This window comes from Scatophagus argus, chromosome 20 (genome assembly GCF_020382885.2).
Source record: "Scatophagus argus isolate fScaArg1 chromosome 20, fScaArg1.pri, whole genome shotgun sequence".
NCBI lineage: Eukaryota > Metazoa > Chordata > Actinopteri > Scatophagidae > Scatophagus > Scatophagus argus.
The window spans coordinates 17,565,045-17,574,686 of NC_058512.1; the positions used below are offsets into that span (position 1 = coordinate 17,565,045).

Genomic DNA, 9,642 nt, shown 5'->3' on the forward strand with positions numbered 1-9,642 from the left:
TACTGATTTGCAAAGGTGTTGGTGGTTTATGTTCCACCTGACATTGCGCAATAGGAGGTGGGAGGTAAGAGAGGAGTGAAGAAGAAGAAAAAGAAGTGATATAGAGGCGGTGTAGGCGGTATGGCAGGGTGTAGAAGAGGAGGTGAAGAAGGATGAGGAAGAAGAGAAGGAAAAGGAGAACAAAAGTAGGACAGGAACTAGGCAGGGAGGAAGAAGAAGAAGGTGAGAAGGAAGAGATGACGAAAGACGAGGAACTGGAGGGGAAAGAGGATATGAAGAAAGAAAAGTTGGAAGGAGGAGGAGAGAAATGTAGAGAAATGGATGAAGGTTGAAATGAGTGATGTGGAAGGGAGGGATTTTGGAAAGGGAGGTCTGGGAAGCCGGGGGTGGGGAGGGGGCTGTAAAGGAGCAGCTGCATGCTGGAGGAGGGGCAAGAAGAAGAAGTAGAGGAGGAAGTGATGGAGTTTAGAGTCAATATAGGGATGTAAATAAAAAGCTGACATCACTGACCACACCTCCGCCCCCTCACAGAAGGTTTTTACCAAGGATAAATCCAAGGTCATTTTCATTAGCATCCAGTGGCTACTTACGTTGCTATCAACACCAATGTCAAACAGCTGCAAATACTGAGAGTCTTACAGACCACACACACAGAGTATATGAACACACATTCACAGAGATAGGAACTGGAATAATATTACACTGGTACCAAATCTCAATTTACTGGAAAAAAAACCCACCATAAATGATTACATATTTATACTCTGTAATAGTTAGCCTAAATTTTACGGTTTTCTTTACTGTTAATAAATCTCGTGTGAAGACCAAAACCTAAAATGTGTTATTCTGCCTCTAAGAAACCTGTCTGTGGATCCCAGCCTTTACCCCATTCCATTTTAGTGAAGACATAAATCTTCACACCTCAAACACCTCACAAATATAAAGCTCATTTAAAAAAAAAAAAAAAAATCAGACATGTGGTCACTGTTGTTTTTATCAAATGTTATTCAGACAGGAGGGAACACCGAATCGGTTGAGGACTATTTTCGGTGGTGGATTAATCCATATTTGGTGCTCCTGTGAGCACTTCAGGCAGCAGGGTGGTGCACATGTGAGTCAAAACAAACTACAGTGTGTGTGTTCATGGTAATGAGAGAACATGTCACAGTGAGCAGTGATGGGTTTCAGTAGTTTTTGACGAGAGAGAGAGGAAGAAGAAGGCCTTGTGTACTCACTTCACACACTGCAGCTTTACGTCTGCACAGGGCTGGTTTCTGATTGGGAGGCTCTAGTCTCTTTCAAACACAAATCCCTGTAAATTATTACGTTTCAGGCACTGCTAGTGATTTTCACTAATCACACCTCTGACTGATTTACACTCATCATATATGTTTGTCAGGTTATTTTTGCTGCATTTCTGGATGCTTTCTTGGCTCCTGTTTAAGTTGAATGTCTAAGATACATTTTGAGTCTGCTTTATAAACAGCTGTCAGGAATAAAGTGTATTTGCTAAATGACTTAAGGACATTTACTTTTAAGCTGCATTATTTTTTTATTATTTTGTTTTGTTGCCAATTTGCTTTTAGATATTCTTATATAACATTTAAGGCTTGACCATTAAACTATTGGTTTTAAAATTTTGCTACCTGTTATTGTTTTGAGGCAAACTCATTTACATATTTGTGTGAACATCAACTTGCTTTTTTTTTTCAGCATTACCCTTTAAATGTTATTGTAAAGTCTTCATTATTTCTGATCTCATCATTCACTTTCACACCCTGGTAAACGAAAACTGTCTTCATCAGGTCAGATGGGTTTGTAATTAATGATTAATGAGTAAAATGAAAGACCAAGGTGACAAAACAATGCAGACAAGATAATAAATTACATTGTGTGGATCAAAACGTAATGAATAATTGTTAAACACAAGAATACACGCCACAGCTTGTAAAAAAAGAAAAGAAAAGGAAAGGCCAGAGAGCAAGTTCCTCTGTTATGTTTCCCAGTAAGTCGTATTCTCTGTGGATGGAAGCAAGTGGCCGCTTTTTAAATGTGAATAAAGCTGCAGAGCTGCAGGTTGATCAGGACGTTTCCTCCTCCTGCTTCCTCTTTTCTCTCTCTCTCTCTCTCTCTCTCTCTCTCTCTCTCTCTCTCTCTCTCTCTCTCTCTCTCTCTGTCCCGGGCCATCTGCTGTGTACAGAGCAGCAGTATTGATCTGCAGCTTTGTGCTGGAGACCACATGCTAATCTATAGCGTTAGTGACAAACACTGCTCCGCTTTGCCTCGCATCTGTCCTACTGACTCTCTCTCTCTCTCTCTCTCTCTCTCTCTCTTTTCTCTCAATATAACCAGTGTCATCCTCCCTCCCTCTCTCGCTCTCTGTCTAAATGACCCAGCAGTTTTTGGATGAGGGTCCATCTGTCCGGCTATAAACTCTTCCTCCTACTCCTGCAGTGGTTGGTTGCTGGTGAGTCCTATTCAGTGTGTTTTGCTGTTTCAGGGCAGCCATATTTGGTGTTAAATATAAATGGCATGTTAATAAGCTGAGAGAGAGATGCACACTGACAATTAATGAGTGTGAATGCAGATACTTACGGTGAATTTTATACAGAAATGTGCAGATGATATACAGAATTGTGCATCTAGATTTAGATTTAGAAGTTTAGAAATGCATATACATGTAATCATTTTTAATAATAATATGATAATGTGATAATGCAGAGTAATAACGATTCTAATTGAGAGATATGTATATAACATTTATAAAATTACAGAGATCATATATAGATTTAGAAATAATAATAAAATAATAATAATAATAAGATAAAAAAAGAGCTTTATAAATACAATGTTAATATAAACATAGGACACAGATTTATGTATTTAGAGGCTACTATTGTGACATAATGCACATGATATAAAGATTTACAAAGATATCATGTAAATGTTATATAATAATATAGCACTGTAACACATTTGGGAAAAACCTAAAAAAGGTAAGACACACTCCTGTTAGCTTCCTTAATTCTTCTAGTCGTCTCTGAACTAACACCAAATTACACAACACATCAACTAAACTACGACTATAAATATTGCTACCATTTACAACTCTGAAATTATTGCAAAATATATTTTCATTTATTTGTAGAATACATTTTTGGGAAAACAAATAAATATTTATTAAATTACAGAGATGGGCTTTAAAGACACCCTGCTTCATTTGGCTTATACAGTAAATGGAGTTTAAAGAGCTGAAGTTGAAAGATGTTGTGCTTTTTTCAGAATTTTAACATATGTTTGTGGAGTATGATAACAGCTCGTATGTGTAGATACAGTTGGACCGAGACTGAAAAAGTAAGACACACTATCATTATCTTCCTTATTTCTTCTAGTCGTCTTCTCATCCCTTTTACTTCTCATTCTTCCCTCCTTCTCTTTTTCTTCCTCCTTTATTCTCTTCAAGGCCTTTCAAACTTTTCGGACCTGCTGCCTCTTTTGTTGCGGTCCTGTTGGCCGTGAAATCGGCTTTTAATGGGACCACAATGGCCGCGTGCAGAGCTGACCCGCTGTATTCAAATGCGACTGCCCGCCATTATCACTGCGTTTCCAACTCTACATAAACACTAATTTAACAGTCTTTCAGCTCACACCTTTATGAATCACCTATATGTAATGAACTGCTGCTAAACTCCAGCCAATTGCAGCAGAACATATTTAAATAACTGAATACATTGGTTTAGTATTAAATTCTTAAATCACATATATAATACAACAAGAACACCTCACAGTTTTACAGGTGAAATTACAGCTATGTTGCAGGACTTTTAAAAGGTATACACATTTATCCTCAGCTATTCCTGAAAAGAAAGAAAGAACAGTAATTGCAATGTGTGACTGATGCTGCCGTCAAAAATGAATGATGCTGAGTTAATGAACATGCAATATTTCACCATTTTCTTATTTCTTAGGACGATGCACATTTCTATAAATGTGCCATTGTTTCTGCTGCAGTTCTTTGTCAACATGTGGTTAGTTAAAGTAAAGAATACAAAGATAAGACAAAAAAAGCAACAAGATCAACAGACGCAGTGTGTACATTATGCAGAGTGACAGGAAGAAGTAAAATACTGATGCAACAATACAATGTTCCATATCCACTATTCAGTACAAGTCATAGGAACAAGTATAATGTAGTGCCTATGCACATCTAAAGATGTTATAGCATGTTATAGCTGTTATAGCATTTTAACAATGCAGAGCACTAAGACATAAATAGTAAAAAATATAAAAATACAACAGGGTTCATTTTAATACATTGTTCATAGATACAGTTTAAGATTGGTAAAATGTTTTAATTTTTAAAAATTATTATATTTCCTTTTTTCAGTTCCATTTTTCTATAAATTCTACACAAGGAATTCATTCCTGACAAATCATTTGTTGGCTTTAAAGGAGTCAAAATTAAATGTATTGATTCTGAAAATACTATGAGACCATAATATACTGACCATTTAGAAGTTATTACTGTGGAATTTAAACTTTTAATGTAAATCCCCTTTTTGCTATAATCCCCAAATTTCCCCAAAAGATACAGGATATGACATGAGTGCAGGTCATTCAAAACAATTTGGATTTTACAATTTCATTACTGTATTTAAACCTCAGATAAACAGCAAACCTTTAATGTCACATTTTAAAACCTCAGTCACAGAGTTTTGTGAAAGAGACACAGAAATTAAAATAAACACGGCAGACAATGGAAAATTAATTATAATATGTATAAATAATTATGAATCGATTTCCGCTGAACACCCACCATGATGTTTTGGTAATTTTTAAAAGAACTAGACGAGATAAAAGTCAGAGTGGAAAAAAATATATACTGAAATAATATTTTTAATTAGGATATTTTTTATGATTCACATCATTAAAGGACTCCATGGTGTTCCTTCATGAACTCACTTCAGTCACACAGCAGCTGACAATTTGAGTGCACACACACACACACACAGAAAACGCACACATACTCTCTCTCTCTCACACACACACACACACGTATATTTTTTTTTAGCAAACATCAGAGAACATGACCACAGGCAGAGGCAGCTCATGCTAATTCAGATCAATATTAGTGATGAATTTCCATGTGAGCTCAGTTTCCTCTCAGGGAAGCAGCTCAGTGATCTGAGGGCAGCTTTACTCCTCATCTCACATTGGTCAACACTGCCAAACACTGTGTGTGAGTGTAATACAGTACGTACAAACACACACACACACACACACACACACATATATATACAAAAATAAATTAGATACTAACAAGCTAAATACTTAGATGACAAAATACAATACTTTTCCATTTTTCCATCACAAATTTATTTTATATCTAGTATGTCTTCATGTGAACTTTAACCTGCGTTGTTTTAGAAATACATAAAAACACCCTAATCTAAGTCTAATACTGACTGTCTGGACAGCCAGAATACAAGCCATCATTATACTTTGATGCTTTGTACTAACACCGAATTATACAACACATCAACTAAACTAAGACTATAAATATTGCTACCATTTACAAATCTGAAATTAAATAAATAAAAAAAAAATTATAGAATACATTTTTGGGAAAACAAATAAATATTTATTAAATTACAGAGATGGGCTTTAAAGACACCCTGCTTCATTTGGCTTATACAGTAAATGGAGTTTAAAGAGCTGAAGTTGAAAGATGTTGTGCTTTTTTCAGAATTTTAAGATATGTTAGTGGAGTATGATAACAGCTCGTATGTGTAGATACAGGTGGACTGAGACTGAAAGTTGTGGACACCTTAAAGACTGAAGAAAGCAGCTGTTTCACTGTGTAGTTTAAGGAAATGTGGTCTTTTAATGGCCTTGATATGTTCTGACATTTCGATCAGAACTCAATCATGTTTTCCTTTCTAAGAAAAACACATGGTCAAAAACAGGTCTGAACTTCAAACTGAAAGCTTTAAGCTGCAGGTATAACACAATATTTACACAATAATTTCTGTGTCCTTTTTTCAATATCACTGCATCAACACCACCAGACCACCTTTAACAACAAAAAGACTGAATGAAACAAACTTGCCCGACTAAATGACAATAACCATTTCAATTCAACGATTCATGGCAGGTAGATAAGTTTGCTGCCAACTCAACTGTCACGAAGAACAACATCAAAACGACAACCTCAGCATAAAAACATACACTGGCTGTGTTTGGAAATCATACACTAACGTACTGCGTACTCAATCAACATGTACTCCTTACTGCCTAATAAATGAATGGTTAAGTATGCCATTACCAGTAGACTGTTCGCGCTGAAGCATACTCAAGCAATATGTGCTTTTTGCATAAGATGACTAAAAATATTAAAATATTTTTAACTAAATTTACTGAACTCAATAAAATAGTTTTAGTATTGCTTTTGCTTTAAACTATATCTCAATGTACATTCAAGTTTATATCAAGTTTGATGTCTGTCAGGACTTAATAATTTGTTGAATTAAAATAAGTAACCCTAATAAATAATCCCTAATATTTTCTGATACTGCTATCGCACCGTAAAATTTCATACTGTTACAGCCCAAATGCTGAGCAGCTCCTACTTCACTCGCCATTATTCATTATTATTCGTTATACATTAATTATTTTATCAACATATAAATATGCCTCCTAACAATCAATATAGTGCCTGGCATTCATTGGGCTGTCTGAAAAGAAGCAATGCATTTTGGGATGGCATGTCTAGTAACAGTCACTCCATGTGTTAGGCCTTCTTGTTAATCTAGTCTACCTCTGAGCACAAAATCCACAACCACATACTCAGTTTTATGTCATGATTAGTATGAACAGCACATTAATATGCAATTTTGAACAGAGCTCTCCACAGTCGACCCGATTCATTTTCTAGAACATTATTTTATATATCAAATATATTAAAAAGCCACAAACAACACTGTTTTATCATAAACCTCCTTGGTGACAAAGTCATGCCCCAAATCACAGCACAGAATCATCAGTTAACTACAGGATTAAAGCAGGGGGTGTCTTTCTCCACCTCCTCTTCCTCCTCCTTCCTCCTGCATGATTATTTAATGTCCTCTGGCATGTTGCTCTTTTAATCATAACATTTGATTTATTGATTTCGTCTCAGCCTGAAGTCGGCGCCAACGATCAGATGGACAGCAGCAGAGTAAGGCTTTCTGAGTTTTCACACTCGTGATCAAAGAGGAGAAGGAGAAGAAAAAGAGTTCCATCAATATTTTACATGTCCACATGGCTGAATTAGAGATGACAGCAGATTAGCAGAGCTGTTTTCTGTGTCAAAACAGATTGACGGAGTTCCCCGCAGTCAAAGAACTTTCCTCAAAATTTTAGGATGTGATAAAAGTCTTTGTGAGTCCAGTTAATTTAGTTAAGTTTAGTTAATTTGCTGTAATAATGACCAGGAGGTATTATTTTATCCTTTGTAAACATTTTCTTCTTGACTTAATTATATATAAACCAAACAGTTTTCTGTCTTGTAACTTCCCCTTATCATTTATTGTCTTAAAATTCTATTTTTCACATTATGTAAAGAATACATTTCTAAAATCTATTTTACACTTGCTTGACCTTTAATACTGAATTTATATTTCATTCACTTGTATGCATACATACACATGTGGATGATCATTTGAGACTGGAGGCAGTGAAGCACCAAAGCACTTCAGTTGCCACAAGATAACAAGTCATGTAAAAACAGATTAGCAGTACATGAATAGGCAAATATTGATTTGTAATTTTAAATGAACCAACATTTCTGTGCCTTTTTATTTTAAACTCAGTGTTTCTCTACTTTGCTTTACACACGTCGATCTTTTATTGTTTATCTGTTAATTATTTCCCTGTTGTCTATTTTTACTGCAGGAATCAATAGGTTGTCATTTTAGCTTTCAACTCCAACAATCAAAACAATGCGATGTTGAACATTGTGATATTACCAAGGTCTATTTTAAATTGAGTGTTTATTTTAAAACTGTCTTTATATGTTGGAAACTGTTCCTCACACTTTTTTGCACTCTATTCTGTTTTTGTGTTCTGCCATGACGAGTGAATTTCCCCTCTGTGGGATCAATAAAGTTGATCTTACCTTAAATAGGATTCTATTTCCAGTTAATATGCCACTTGTGTTATATTATTTTTGCATTCTTTTTTTTAATAAGACTCCAATATAAACTGATTACACATTTTTTTAAAAAATGACACAATTACAGTGAAGAATTTGACTTAGATCTTTTCAGCGTAATGTGCTAATTATTTTATCTATTAAAAACTGTATATTTGAAGGTTTACAAATTGTTTTCTTCAGATCAAAAATAATCTCAATTTGTTACATTACCAGGGTCTATCCAGCTGTTGACTCCTGCAGGTTTTCTTTTGTTACCAGCTGCTGACATGAAGCAGTGGGGCCCAAAGGGGTCAGAGGTCAGAGTTCAGCCACCTCCGGCGCACGCCATCTGACCTCTCTCATTTCCATACGCGCTGACCTACATTCTTGTGACAGTTGTTAGTGTTTTTGTTCCTGAAATAGCCCCACTTAAAAAGAACAACAGTTTATGGCATTTCTGCAATTTAAAATAAACATACAGTGTATCAGAAAATGTATAGAAAAGTATTTCTGGACATATTTGTTTTATTTTTATATATATTCAAATTGTTAATCTTTATGTTGTGGACTACTTTATTTGGTTTATGTTTTAAAAATATGAATATTATTTATAATATGAGGTATACCTGCTGGAAAAAATAATTAAATACGTACATATACTGATCATTCATCTAATGGAAATAGCTTTTATCTGGCAACAGCAGACACACACACACACACACACACACACTTAATTATTAAAAGAAGAGAGGTTTTGCTCAGTTTCAGTTAATATTTGACTTTAGTTCAAATGAACTGTTGTAGTGTTATATCACTTATACCATTGCATCATGCATCCTCACATTTGCTAACAATTATCACAAGAACATTTCGTATTCATTTATTCTGTGAAAAAAAGAGGAAAAAAAGTAGTTTGTACGTATATTTATTAACTTAATGAAAAAATGAACTGTTTGTTATATCAAGTTTGATATCCGTGAAAACATACTATTTTGTGAAATCATAATAAACATTTTTTCAGCAAAACAAGCTTTCATTTTCATTACATTTCTGTAAGGGTCATTGTAAAGGACAGGAACTTGTAATACTATATAACAAGAAAAACTTTTTGTTCTTATTCACTGTGTGTTGCTGCAACTCCAAATTTATTGCTGATGTGTTGATAATGTGTTTGTAACTTTATAATAAGGACAATGAAAAAGACTGTATTTTTTAGTTTTCGTCAACGTATTTTTTTAATGCTCGTTTTACTTTTTAACAAAAATACATTTTTTCATCATTTCTGATCAAATCTTCTTGGTCTCGGTGGTTCTGAGGCTGGGCGGTTCACCACACTCTAAAAACCAGCAGCACAGTATGGAGCTGTAGGCTGCTTTTCAGAAAATGTGTTTGTATGCACACAGGCACAGTTTAAGTCTTAGACCTTGAGTCCTAAACTGAGGACATTGTCAGTAAAGTATATTTTTAAA

General features: G+C 34.9%; 1 long non-coding RNA gene across 1 annotated transcript; it reads left to right on the forward strand.

Moving 5' to 3' along the window:
* The first annotated feature begins 3,279 nt into the window (after positions 1 to 3,279).
* Positions 3,280 to 7,268, forward strand: LOC124051749. Its single transcript, XR_006841870.1, has 2 exons — positions 3,280 to 3,354; positions 7,178 to 7,268. It is a non-coding gene; the product is annotated as an uncharacterized LOC124051749 (long non-coding RNA).
* The last annotated feature ends 2,374 nt before the right edge of the window (positions 7,269 to 9,642 follow it).